Consider the following 15,130-nt stretch of genomic DNA (forward strand, 5'->3'; position numbering starts at 1 on the left):
AAAAAAATAACAGCAAATTAGACAAGGTGAAAATGTGAGATTTTGTTATATCTGCAAAACAACCTAAAAAATAAATGTCTCCTTAGTACAGGAATGCTGTTATTTTCAGCCTTATTTCCTATTGTTGGCTTAAATTTCATATTTGTCTGGAACCAGACTATCCACCTATATACTCCATGGAATTTTAAATATTTGAAATTATTTGTCTACTGTATTAGTCCATTTTGTGTTGCTATAACAGAATACCTGAGTCTGGGTACTTTACAAAGAACAAAGGTTTATTTGGCTTACAATTCTGGGAGAGCTCCATCTGGTGCGGGCCTCAGGCTGCTTGTACTCTGGTGATTACAAGCAGATCTTAGGGCGAGAGGAAGCAAGAGAGAGAGCAGGAGGTGCCAGGGTCTTTTAAACAACCAGCTCTCGCAGGAACTAACAGAGTGAGAACTCACTCATTACTATCCCCACCTAGGGAGAGCACTAATACATTCATGAGGGATCTACCTCTGTGACTCAAACTGTCACAGTGGGGATCAGATTTCCACATGAGTTCTAGGAGGACAATACATCCAAACACCATCACGTACTGTCCAATACTGATCAGTAGTAAGCAAAAAATAATAAAAATTACTATAATTAAATAATTTGCTTATAATAATCATCACCATCTTTCCCCTTTGCTAGCTTGAATATTTTACTTACTATCCAGTTTCTCTCTTCTTGTTTTTACAGGGACTAAATATCATTTTCACATTCAAACCACAGCCCCAGAATAATCATCATTCTAAAATTCTAGAGTCTAAAAGACAGTCACAGACATCAAATAATGATCTTTCTTAAAAAAAAAAAAAAATCTTGAGGTTAAATCTTACCTAAATGGTTTGAGATAAAACTGACAAACCTTTAGCTGGACTGACCCCAAAAAAGGCGGGGGGGGGGGGGGGAAGGGGGACATGAATTGCCAAAATCAGGAATGAAAGAGAAGTCATCAATAACTACCATAAAGATTTTACAAGGACTATAAGGCAATACTATAAACTAATTTATGCAACCAAACTAGACAACTTGGATGAAAAGAAAAATTCCAGGAAACATAAATTAACAAAACTGACTAAAAAGGAAAGAAAAAAAGCTAAATAAACCTATAACAAAATATTAACAAACCAGCCAGTTGGCTCACTTGGTTAGAGCATGGTGCTGATAACACCAAGGTCAGGAGATTGATCCCTGTACCAACCAGCAAAAAAAAAAACATAACAAACCAAATCTAGCAACATATTTAAAAAATTATACACCACAAACAAGATGGATTTATCCCAGAAATACAAGGTTGATTTAACCTCCAAATGTCAATTAATAGAGTATATAATATCAATAAAGGACAAAGCCACATGACCATCTCAATAGATGCAGAAAGAGCATTTCACAAAATCCAGCATCCATTCACGACTGTTATGATGTGTTAAAGATGATAAATAATACTGAGAAGAACACTACAGTATGTGTCAAATGAGACACAATGAGGAAGTGAAGAAAAAATGCATGAAACAAAAGAATTGTACTACTCATAGGCCCCAGAGAGGTTAGGGGTGCCGACAGGAGGCTGACAGGAGGTCTAGAGACAGCAGGGGGCTGAACCAGCAGGTAGGAAGAGAGAGAGGGAAGGAAGACCCATGGAACTATGCAGGCTAATTGCAAACAATCATGCAGGGAGGGAAAGTTTTAACTCAGCCAAAGGAGGGCACAATTGGGTCACAACTATGTCAGGCCTAAGATGGATATTGAGGCAGCAACTATATTAAACTTATGACAGTTATTAAAAACTCCTAGACTAAGGATAGAAGGAAACCTCCCCAATCTGATAAAAGGCATCATACCAAAAAAAATCTACAACTAACATCATACTTAATAGTGAAGGGCTGAATGCTTTCTCCCTAAAACCAAGAACAAGACAAGAAAATCCACTCTTACTACTTCTATGCAATATTGTAATGGAAGTTCTACCTAGTACAATAAGGCAGAAAGGAAGGAGGGGGATGAAGGGGGAGAGAAAGAAAGAATCAGATTGAAAGGAAATAAAATTGTCTTGCCATAGTCGATTTCATCACTAGCACATGTCACGATCTTACATGTAGAAAATCCTAAGGATTCCACGATAAAACTACTAGAATTAAAAGAGAAGTTCAACAAGACCACATGATACAAATCAACTACAAAAATTAAAAGTAGCAACTACAAAGAGGAAGCATGAGGGAGTTCCTTTGTGGTGATGGAGCAGTTCTGTAACTTGATGTGGTATTGGTTACATGAATCTATACATGATTAAATTATACACAGAACACACAATTGAATGCATGTAAAAACTCATGAAATCTGAGTAAGGTCTGTAGATTGCATCAATGTCAATTTTCTAGTCTGGATATTATACTATAGTTATGTAAGATGTTACCATTGGGGGAAGTTAGGGGAAGAGTACACAGGACTTCCTTGTACTATTTTTGTACTTCCTATGAATCTACAATTATTTCAAAATAAAAAGTTATTTTTAAAATTGATAGTATTTCTAGATACTAGCAACAAACAACAGAAAATGAAATTAAGATTTCCAAGTGATTCTTTTGTGCAAATTTGGGAACCCCAGTCTTATACCTTTCTTGAGACAGCAAGTACAAAAGTTGCATAAGCACATGATATACCACCACTCCAAACTATATACCAGAAAAGTTTCCAAACTCATCTACACATTAGAATTACCTGGATAACATTTAAAATTTTCAAAGCACATGTAACACCCCAGACCATCACAATTTCTGGGACAAGTATACACACATCAGTATTTCTGAAATTGCCCAGGTGAACCACTGCTGTATGAAGCAAAAATTCCCAAATTTGTGTTTCTTATAGTTCAAAACCCCAACAAATACTAAGAGCAGAAATGGAGGAAAAAAGAAAGAAATGAAATAAGAGTGGATTGACTTCAGTAAAGAAAAAAGGAAAAATCATAGTAGAAATGAAGATTAAATAAGAAGATGCCCAAGGGAGAATAGATTCAAAGGAAAATTTTATAAAGGGAATTAAGGAAAAGTAGAAAAAAACAACCAAAAGAAAGTGAGATAAAGAAAGAAGTATGAAAGGTCAGAAAGGAAGTGACTGAAATAGAAATTAGGCAAACAAGGTCAAATACAAGGGTACCGCAAAAAGTTCATGGAAAAATAGAATTAAAAGATAATATGAATATTTCCATGAACTTTCTGAAGTACCCTCATATTTGTGTAACTGGAAATACATATACCCCCAAGATACAAAACTCTGGAATTAGATATTCAAAACACTGAAACAATATTAAAACAATACCGCAAGAAAACTTTCTGAAATAAAAGACATAAATCTACACATTTTAAGAGCCAACTGGGAAAAACTGACCAAGAACAAACAACTCCACAATGTACTTTAGTAAACTATTAGGCTTCCAGGAAACAGAAAATATCCGCAAGGCCTCCGGGCTAAAAGATAAGAGAACATACAAAGACAGAGAATAAACCAGACTGGCATCAGACTTATCAAAACAACATACAAAGAATAACAAGACTAGAAAATCATTTTTAAGAAACTCAAGGAAAAAAAAGTGAAACTAAGGATTTTATACCCAGCCAAGCTGTCCTTTCACCAACAAGGCCATTAAACAAAAAAAAATTTTTTTGAACAAGCAAGAACTCACAAAATATTTACACATGCATCCTTCCTGAGAATCCTAATCACCTTTCTCAACCCAGGTTCATCTGAACCACAGACACAGAAAAGATCTGAGTGACTATGTTCTCAATTCTCCCAAGAATGGTACACAACTAACACAATTCTAGATGCACAGGACAGAAGCTGATCCCTTACATTCAATGTATGTATTATGGCTTGAACCCCATGTAAGCAAGGGATGACTGAAGAAACTTAAGCAAAAGGACTGATGAAGAAATGAACATTTTACACACTTAATTGTAGAACGAAGACTAAAAACAAGATGGAGTGATGGATATAAAAATGGTACAGTCTTTCCAAAAGAACAACTAGCATTGTAGATGTTCTCTATTATATATTTCCCTATTTTATTAATTTCTCCTTTTTTAGTGTCCATCTACTTCTTCTAGGTTTAGTCTGCTGTTCTTTTCTAACTTCCTGAAACAGATGCTCAGATCACTAAATACTTTTCAGGCTTTCTTCTTTCCTAGTATATAGTACTTAAGGCTATATACTTTCCTCTGAGTGTAACTTTAGCTGCACCCCACAAATTTTGATATACAGTATTTTCATATTAATTCTAATCAAAATATTCTCTAAACTTTTCTAATTTTCATTGTAATATCTTCTTTGACCATGGATTATTCAGAAAAGATTTTCCAGTTACCTTTTGCTATTGGTTTTAGTTTAACTTAGAAAATGTTCTGTTTGATTCCAGTCCTCTGAAATATACTGAAACATCCTTTCACCCCAACAAGCTGATAACTTGGGTGAATGTCCATGTGTACTTGTAAAGAATATATATTCTGCAGTTGTTAGGTGCAATGTCTAGACATGTCAGGGCAAGTTTATTGTGTTCTATCAGTTGCAGAGATAGTGGGGGAAAAGTCTCCCTCTATGATTTAAAATGGCAGCAAGTTTTTCAGCTAATCATTAGACAAAATGGATTAATACAACCTACCTCAAAAATAAAATTTTTACAGACATCCTCCAAAGTTTAATTGGGTCATATCCAATAACTCCAACAACAGACCAATTTGTTTAATCACTCAGAGGTACATTCTACAACTAATTCACACTGCCAGGTACATGGAGAAAGTAGGGGAAAGTAGCAATACTCTACAATACATTAATGAGACATCTCTACAGCCCTAAGGTACCCTGGCCTGCTTTCTGGCAAAGATGGCAAATCCCACCCCACCCTTCAGTGCCTGCGGCATTGTATTCCACTGAATGAGATCCTCCAGATGGCAACTGATGCTGTTGGCATGTGAACTAAAAGCCATAACCACTTCCACTCTAGCAGAACCCTTGATGATCTGAGTATGTGTTCAGGTGGTCAAACAGTTGGGGGAAATTCCTGCATGCAAGTAGTCCTTCCTGGTACTCCTGTACAGAATCAGAGCCTTGAAGAGTACCCTCCAAGTCCTGGGATCAAGTGTCACCTCCCAGTTTAGACCAGGCATCCTGCCACGCAATCCTAGGGCACCTTTCTCCATCTACAGCAATGCATCACAGTGATCTCTTTACCCAGCTATTACACTATCTGCCTCTCGAGGACAGGAACAGTTTGATTCATCCCAATAGCCACAGCACCTAGCAATGCCTAGCACAGACACCCTCCTTCTACTCTAGTCCCTTACAATCCAACCTCTACACAGCAGTCGTAGTGATACTTTTATGATTTAAGTCAAATAATATCATTTCCCTGCTCAACACCTTGCAATGGCTTTGCACCTCAGAATAAAATCCAAAGCGCCTCCCTCCCGCTGCCCAGTCTATCTGGCCCTACATGATCTGGCCCTTTGCTACCTCTGTCACCATGCACTGCAATTCCTCATATTGCTCTCCCTGTTACTACTCAAGCACCTCAAGGGTACACTTGCTGTCCTCTCTCCCCCCATAAGGCTCTTTCCCAAAAGAGTTCCCTGGCTGGCTCACTCCTTCACCGTCATTCATATCTCTACTCAAATGTCACCTCACAGAGGTCTTCCCTAACCCCGCCCCATCAAGAATGGCAGTCTCTGATGTTGTCCCTTTCACTTGCTTTATTTTCTTCATAGCTATTATTACTACATATATTGACATGTTCTTTGTTAATCACCTTTCTCCTCCACTAGAATGTGAGGCCCATAAGAAGAGGCAGAAAATGTGTTCTTCAAAAGAGGAGTCAGGAATTTTTGCTGTAAAAGGCAAGATAGTGAACATTCATATTTTCCAGGTTAGACACTCTCTGCTGCCACTACCTACCTCTACTTAGCTCTGCCTTACAGCACTAAAGCAAACACAGACAATACAGAAACAAATTGGCATGTCTGCATTCCAATACAATTTTCTTTATAAAATCTGGCAAAAAGCCAGATTTGGCCCATAGGCTGCTCTAGAACAAGATTGGCAAGCAGTATACTGACTCTGAATTAATCAGCCACCTCTCTCTTGATCCCTAAAGCTACCTCTAATTGACAACATGAAATATTGGCACTTCAAGCTCATCAGAAATAACTTCAAACCATCTTCCTATACATCTTTCACCAAAAAATCCATTTGAGAAAAATTATATCCCTGAACAGCTGGCTGTTGGAAGGATACGCAGTGTGTCCATTCTTATCACTCAAAAGCATGTAAGCCATGTTAGTTCGACCCTCCACAGAACTGTTTCTAATAAGCTGCATTTTGACTTCATTTTGACTTCATTAGAATAATCAGTCTTACAAAAGCCACTGTTCTATGTGCTATAAGAATGCCACTGAGCATATCACCTGTAACACTTTTCAGTGTAACCGATACAACACCCCAAATGTGAAATCAGGAAACTCATTAAGAAACAGCAACTGGTATGTTTTTTATGGGTGGTGGGAAGTACAGCATAAAGCTCAGGATGATTCCCTTTCACTGTGGCCACCAGGATGCTCAGCCATGTTCCTAGTCAGCCTGGGGCAGAGACTCCACATGGGTGAGAAACAGATGTTCTCGTGCTGAGTCACTGAAATCTTCACTTATTGAAGCAGCTCACTCACACATCTAAAACACTCAGACTTGAACCTTATTGAAAGCGTAGGTTTTGTCACTTTCATTCCTGGTCCTCATATACTTTTGCTTCTCATTATTTATATTTAGCTTTATTATTCTGAGTATTTCCTACCAGCTAATTCAGATCTTTATGCAATGGAGGACAAGAGAAACAAACTCCACTGTTTATGTTCAATAAAATCATAAGTATCTCAGACAACAAAAATCTGGATAACGTACATATTCCACTTAAACAAAACTCTATTTGTAACTTTCATTAATACACAATTTGATCTAAGTTATATCAGTGTCCAAAAAGAGAGAGAATGCTGAGTAAATATTAAAATGCAGGGCAATCTATTTTGTCTCAAATGAAATTTGACAATTATTAGAAACCAAATAACAGCCTAAGAAATAAAACCACCAATTTTTAAACTCCTGTCTGGCAAGAAAAAGTAACCATAAATGTAGCTTAAAGTAATGTAGCTGTTCTACACTCTTCAGTGCCTAATCCCTATACAATTCTTTCAAATGATATCCTGAAGCTTTGTAGTTTCCATAATTTTCTGAGATAGTATGGAGGGAACTTAACATGTCAGAAATAGAAGAAGTTTTTAATTAAAACGATGAAACACAATGGACAAACAATAGAGAAGCTATGAAAATGTCCATTATAGCTCAGGTATGAACTTTATTATCATTGATAAACCTTGTAACCATTCCAAATTGCAATAACAACTTTTGAAAAGGAGTAACATTTTAATAATCTTCCTACTTGGGATATTTCAACAACAATTCACATTTTAGTGAAGCCTTGGGAAACAATGCTGTTTGCAGTGTGTAATTAAAATATGAAGGTGACAGGGGATTTGAGTTTCTGTACATTTCTGGTTTTTTGATCAAAAACCAAGATAATTAACTCTAAAAGGTGTACAAAAATGGAGATAAATAACCATGGTAAATCAAAAACGAAGATATATTTTAAATTCTACAGTGTTGATTATAAAATAAAATGTGTTTTTCTATTTATATTAAAAATGGACATGTACTGTATATTGGAATATTACAAGCTTCCCTCAAAATTATGACCTTACTTTTGAAGAGAGGGAAAGTCAGTCTCTTCCTCTTCATTCTATGCTGTGCAACAATCTCTCTCAGAATGATACAAACATGAACATAAATTGTTCCCTCTCTCTCTCTTTACTACCTTTCTGGTTAATGTCACCCCTTAATACGGACCACACTTTCTTGCATGTACCAACAGGAGGCAATTTAAATTCATGAGCCCCTCCTTAAACATTGACTCTAAACTTAGGATAGAATGGGGCCCAGCAAAGAATTTCAGAGCCCATTCAGAGCTGAAAACTGCCTAGGTAAAATGTTAACACAGTACTACATAATGAAACAGGTGAAAAACAAAAACAACTTCATCATGCACATATTTTGAGGGGCTAAAAAAATTAGTGTATAGTAGTAGGACAAAATGCCTCAGACCAAATTTTGTAAATTACACAGTAGTGATAAGTGTCCTGTTTATTATATTATCATGAATCAAAACACATGACACTTTCAGTTTTTGCTGAGTATCTACTATGTGCAAAGAATGCACCATTTCATCTATTTAGCTGATGAAATGTGGCTGCATGGATTCTAGCTCATAGACAATCACCGCTGTACTTCCATACTGCAATATAATTTCATTGAGCTGTTCGTGTGTACAAAATGGATAACAGCTCTCAATGAGAGGATGCTATGAGATGAGCTAAAATGGAACTGCTGCAGCTTGGTAATAAAATCTCCAGCATGTGCTGGTGCAACTTTTAAATCCAATACAACATTCTATGGTTGCTAGAAAACAGAAATACTCAAACACCAAAGATCACAGAGGCTATGGGAAGAATGTGAGAGAAGGATCTGAGCATTATCACTGGGAACTAAGATCAAGACCTAAGATGGCCTTTACACAACCATAACAATCAAGAGGTTACCTGACAAGCTAGAACACACACACCAAGCATTGGTTCCTGCCCACAAGGAGTTTGTAATCTCATTAGCAAAACAACCTATCCTGTTTTGCTTCACTAGAAAACAAGCTTTCTGAGGGCAGGGGCTTGGTCATGTTAAACACTCATCACCAGCTACTAGAATAGTGCCTGAGACACAGTAGGCATTCAAACATTTGTGGGCCAACTAAAAAGAAACAAAAACTAAAAGAAATAAAAAATTAAAATAAAACACTGAAAAGGTTCAAGCATATATAACACAGCAGATGATCTCTCTAGATCAAACACAAGCCCACTGCTCCAGGATGCAGGGCACCCTAAGAATAAGCCCCTGGGAAAATTTCAAAAACTTGAGAGATGCTGAGTTCAGAGCCAAGGCCTAGAAGCTACAGTAGACCTGAAAGATGAGAAAATACCCTGGGATGTTTGGGATGTTTAAAATTTTTAAAGAAAAAAAAAAAGAAGAGTCAACAAAAGGAAAGAGCTAACTTCCAAGAGAACAGAAACAGGTCCAGGGAAAGAGAAGAAATAGAAAAGGGTTCGCTCCAAAGAGTAAGAATGAAATCTTAGTATGGAAAAATTACTCTATTCTAAGGACATCTATTAAGGCAGGAGGATAGGCTCTGACACAAAACAAACAAAACCAGCCTTGAGGTAAGTAGCAGAGAAAGCACTGACAGGACAACATTCAGGCAAGAGAAGAGCGGGAGAGCAAAGGAGGGGACAGTCAGTCACAAAGACAATACGACCTCCAGAGACACCAGCACCAAGGAAAAGACAAGGCCATGCCAAGAGGAGATAACCTTGAGAATGACCAACCAGTCCCAAAAAAAGCACATCTTGAGAAAGGAAGAAAAAAAGTGTTCTTTAAGAAAAAAAAAAATTTTTTTAATTGTAAAAGAAAATAAAGTCACTGCTTTAAAGAAAAAAAATCACACCGCACCAGATGCCCCTCTTTAATGCCTTTCTCTCCTCCTCATAATCAAGCTTTAGAAGGAACCAGCTCCCCCGAGCACTAAACTCCTTTGCTCCCTTCACTCCTTAATCCACAGCAATAAGGCTCCCTGAGACTCCTCCTGCCAAGATCACTAATTATATCCTAGGGCTAAATCCAATGGAAACTCTTAAACCAAGATCTAGCTGGATCTTTCTCCAATACTCTCTCCCTCTTGATTCCTCAGTAGCATTTAAACACGCTCAAATCCTTCTATTTAAAAAACAAAAACAGCAATCAAAAAGGTTCCCCCTTTAGCCGCCCTCCCAAAAACCACCAAACTTCTTGAGCACTGTTATCTACACATCCCAGGGCTCCAATTCCTACTCTGCTCACTATGAAACCCTACACAAACTAGCCTTCTGGCTCCTGTCCCCATTACTGTGTTGCCACTGTAGTCCCCTGCATTGCAACACCCCCTGGCAGCTGACCACACCTTCTTTGCTGAGGTTCTCCTGAACACCATGACCCCATTCTTCTGGGCCTCGGTGTGGGAGCCCACCACCCTGCCTGTATTTCAAATATGAGAGTTCTCAGATCGCATTCCATACCACTCCTTCCCTTATTCTGCACGTTCTCCTTGGATAACCTCACCTACTCCAACAGCCTCCATTAATACAGGCAAAGGCAGAGGCTCTAAAACTTTCTCTTACTGCACCCTTGGTGTCTCAGGCCAAAAGAAATGTGTACTGAGTAACAAAATTGTTGATTTAAGTATTTATGTCTTAACAACGTTAATACCCATTTGGAAAAAGTACACTGCAATTTAGAGAAAAATGGTATTTTTATTTCATTTTTAAATAACAGCATGTGTTTACTAATTGTGCACCTGTTCCCACTGCACAATTTCTCAAACTCTGAGCCACACCGGACACTGCCTCATTCTCTCATTTACTGTTCCACACTGATTTACACGTGGTATAGCAACCACCAAAAAACTCCTGTTTATGAAGACGAGGTCATGGTGCAGAATGAAGTGCGACTAGTGCAGAAACTTAACTCCCTTGAGCTAGTAGTTTCCATAGGGTTGGACAGAAGTGAAGTATTGCTGCGTTTCCCTCACCAATTTAAAACATCCCTTAATCTCCCTGTGAGTTTACCGCGGCACCTTGGCTGACAGTTTGAGGACAGTTTGGAACAGCTAAGAACTCTCAAATTTGCATCTCCAGTCCAGACGTTTCCTGATATCCAGATCCCTAATAGAGCCAACTGAATACTTTGTCCCTCAGGCACCTAAAACTTAACCCAGCCGAGTGTAACCCATCATCTTTTGCCCCAAACGGATGCTGCTGCCCTGTAAGGATGGCACTGCCACCCAAACGCCCAGCCAAAATTGGGCCTCTCCTACCTGCCTCCCCCCAGCTTCACACACACACATCCACGTCCCAGCAATTCTACCTCCTCAAACTCTCCTCCTTCCAGCCTTCCCTGCTCTAATGCATTTTCCAAAGGGCAAATCTGACCATGTCACTCTTTTGCTCAGAATTCTTCAACTGTTTCCTATTGCTCACACAGGAGTCCAAACTCCTTATAACAGGAATCATAAGACCCTACACGGCTTGACCCCTAGTAACTCTTCCATCTCACTTCGTGCCGCTTCTCTGCCCTTGTGCCCAACTGCAGCACCATACTACAGTCTGCTTTTTGTTCTCACTTGCTCCAATGCACTATCTCCCACACCCTCTCTTTGTACACTCTCTGCTCAACCCAGACTTTGACCAATTCTTTCTCATGTTACCTACTCTGGGAGGCTTTTCTCATGTCTCTGAACAGTCCTTAAGCTCAGGTTTGTGGTCCTTCTCTGAGCTCCTTCCTGTAGTTGGCCTCTTTCAGAGTCCATCTTAGAGGCTGCATTGTAACCAATGGTTAAAACTGTCTGAGACCCAAACTAAACAGTAAGCTCATCGAGGGCGACAGAGATATTTATCCTGTCAATCTCTATGTCCCCAGTACATATTATAAACTCTAAAGTGTATTGAATGAATAAAACAAGTGAATGAATGGATTAGGTCATTTGTATGAGGCTCACGTGACCCTCACTGATTACTGACTCACAGCACTTACCACACTGCATGTAATTGTCTGTCTTGGTAGACTATGAACATCTTGAAAGCTCTTATCTCTGCAACCCCAATGACTAAAATAGTGCCTCATACTTAGTAAGCATTCACTAAATGGTTTTTGAATATAAAAGGTTATTGAAAAAAATCTGAAAGGATACAAGCCATAGTACTAAGCATGGTTACGTCTGAAAAAAAGAAACAGGATTAGGGCTGTAATAAGAAGGGGAAAATGAAACTAAGATTTTTTTTAGTCCACACATCTCTATTTTGACATTAATATGTCACTAGCATAAAATATTACCATATTATCAGCATAAAATTAAGTTACAAGTAGAACCAGCCCTGAAGAATGCATGGACTACAAGTAGCATTTGGTTCCAAACACTCCCCCCAAAACTCTGATTTTAAAGAAGCAAACAATGTACTACAGAGAAAGGACTGAGAAGAGAAGCTGAGCAATTTAAGGTCTGTACAGCAATGTAGAGCCACTCCCAAACGAAAACATTATCTTTCTTCAAAGAAAGTTTTTGGAACTCTAAAAAAGACCACTAGTACTGGCCCACTAGTACAGACAATTATTTTAATACTAATAATGTGCATTTGTTTTCATCGAAACATCCCATAACCAAAGGCTACTTGCCACGTGCAGGTTGCTATGGAAACTGTAAAGTATGTCTACAAAGACACCGACAATAGCTATGAGGCATGTTGGCATGACCACTTAGCAAAGTGTGTTTCACCCTTATTTTCAAAATTTTTTAAAACAGTGTAGCACATCATTGACTTAGGTTATCAATTTCAAGCAAACAGATAAAACAATCCTATAATGCCACTTGATATCAGCAACTGGAAGTGGAAGAACAATGTTTATACATAGACAGTTCTAGAACAAACACAGGTCGGATGCCAAATATATAAAGTCAACCAATCTTTCCAACCTAGTGAGCTTTCAACATCTGAGCAGACACAACCTATGTGAATATCAAGAAAATCTTTCAAAATAAAGAAAAATGAGTACTATTCTGAAGCTATAGAACCCCGGGAGAAGGGAATGGAAGAGAAAATAATGAGAACTGCCTTTGGGAAAGGTCAAACCCAGCTGTCTTTTGTTTAACCTCTCAAGTATATAAAAGAACTAGCTTTAAAGAATCCCTGCATTGTTTCACTGCTAGAAAAGGAAAGTTGGGTAAAGCTCTACCAACAGAAACAACCAACTTACAATAGAATTTGCCGTAGAGGCAAGAGAAAAATAAGTCGGTTATAACACTTCGATACAGAGTCGCAAGAATTTTAACAGTTGTAGACCAACCTGATTTTTGAGATGCAAAATGTTTCAAACGGTTAGCCTCTCTCTCCCCTTACAAAATGTGAATTCCGAATGTTGAAAGTTAAAATGTCATGCCCATTATGCATTTAATGTGAAGAGCTTCAAAGCAAAAACTGACCTTTTTAATTTTTCGATTCTGAAAGCTCAAAGATTATTGCTAGAAATAAACTACCAATTTAAAAAGAAACCCCAGAATAAGAAAGAATTCCTATTCCACCCAACAGCAGCTAATAAAATAAGATGCCTCCATTCATTCCTAAACCCATCGCATAGTTTTTTAATAACTAAGAACTCTGCTCTCGACCAGGGAACTAGCCCTTACAGAGAGGCCAAACCAAGAAGAAATCGCCATTGCCCGTAAGTACCACGAAGAGGAAAAGATTTTGCACTCGCTGAAGCTCCGGCGCGGAAACGGCGCGAGGCTCAGGCGTCCCGGCCCCCGCCCGCCGCGCAGGAAAGTCTCCCGGGGAGGCTCCGAGCCGGCGGAGCGGCTCCGGGGCGCGCAGCCCTCTCCCCTCGCCCGGCAGCGCGCCCCTCGCGGGCCGGCCGACCTCCTTCCCCGCACTTGGAGAGCCGAGCCCGGCCTCCGAGGCCGGGAGCCACGCGGCCCCTCAGTCCCGGTGGAGGGGGCGCCCGCACCCGCCACGCACGCGGGCACGGGCGGGCGCAGCCGAGCGGAGGGTCGAAACCCGGGGCAGCGGGAACGGGGACTGGGCCAGACGCGGGCGAGGCGCAGGGTCCCGGACGCCGGGCGGGCCGGGCGTGGGGAGCGAGCCGAGGCCGCGGCTACACCTGAGACCGGGAAGGCTGGCGGCTGCCCCGCGTCCAGGGAGCGCGCACCGGGCAGCGCGGGGGCCGGAGGCCGGGAGTGGCGCGGGAGAGAAGGGCCGCCGAGCCGGGCCGCGACGGCGGGAAGCCCGGGCCGGCGCGGGAGCCGGCAGAGGATGCAGCCGGGCTGCGGAGCGAGGCGCGGGGCGGCGCCGCGGGCCGCAGTGGGCCCCGCCGCCCGGCCGGAGCGCGCGCGGCGCGATGCAGCAACTTCACTTGGCCGCGGGGGACCCGGCCCTGCGCCCGCCCCTCCCCGGCAGCCCGGACCCGGGCAGGGAAGGGCAGCCCGGACCGGGGTGCCGGGCCGGCCGCAGCCCGCACTCACCGGCCCGCGGTCCCGCCGCCGGCGCCGGGGCGGCGCTCCGAGATCCATGGTCCCGCCGCGCCGCGGCCGCCAGGCGCCCCCGCCCCGCACCACACCGCACGCAGCGGCGCGAGCGACGCCGCCTCCGGCCCGGCCACGGCCGCGGCCACGCCCCCTCCCGGCGGGGGGGCCGGCCGGAGCAGGAGGGGGGCTCAGCGCCGGCTCCACCAACCAGGGCCGACTCGCAGGGCCGCTTCACCAGGATTGGCGAGGGCCTCGACCAATGGGGAGCGGGCGGGGGCGCGGAGCGTCGGCGCCGAGGGGCGGGGGATTGCGGAGGAGGTGGCTCTCACCCTTCGTCCTCCGCCCCCAGCTCCAGATGAGGCTTCGGCCGGAGTCCCTCCCAGCGTGGAGTGGGGCACTTGGGGCCGAGTTGATCCAAGGGGCCCTTGTGTCACCTCTGGTTGCTAGGTACCCACTACAGTCCCTTTGAGTTTCCACCTGTACCCTAATCTCACCTGCGATTTGAGGGCTCCTGGAAACAGGTCTATGTACCTGTATGTTGTCAGACGTCCTGCAGGGTTGAGGGATCAGGCAAACTTGAGAGGATTATAGCCCTGTCATCGGTTGGTTTTATGCCCGGCTCAAAGCCGTTAACATTCTGCCTTCAAAATCTTCTCATCTTTTCTCTCTGCAGATCCTCTTCCCTTTTCATTCACCCTGTCTGTCTCCAGCCTCACGTGTGAGGAGCCACCACCACCCCACATGTGAGAAAATCCACAGTACCTATTCAACATAGGCTATCCCTGAAGCTACCAACCTAAGCCCCGTCACAAGGGATCACAGCCAGGTGACTGAGGCGTAAATAAACTT

General features: G+C 41.9%; 1 protein-coding gene across 3 annotated transcripts in view; it reads right to left on the reverse strand.

Annotated features, from left to right (window-relative positions):
• WASF3 (WASP family member 3) overlaps nt 1-14,367 on the reverse strand; it is a 118,663-nt gene extending 104,296 nt beyond the window's left edge. For all 3 annotated transcript variants that reach the window (XM_063102791.1, XM_063102790.1, XM_063102793.1), the window contains exon 1: nt 14,279-14,367. The gene's annotated coding sequence lies outside the window, so the exon portion shown is untranslated. The remainder of the gene's footprint in view (nt 1-14,278) is intronic.
• Between the last annotated feature and the right edge of the window lie 763 nt (nt 14,368-15,130).

Source organism: Cynocephalus volans, chromosome 7, assembly GCF_027409185.1.
Source record: "Cynocephalus volans isolate mCynVol1 chromosome 7, mCynVol1.pri, whole genome shotgun sequence".
In the NCBI taxonomy this organism is placed as follows: domain Eukaryota; kingdom Metazoa; phylum Chordata; class Mammalia; order Dermoptera; family Cynocephalidae; genus Cynocephalus; species Cynocephalus volans.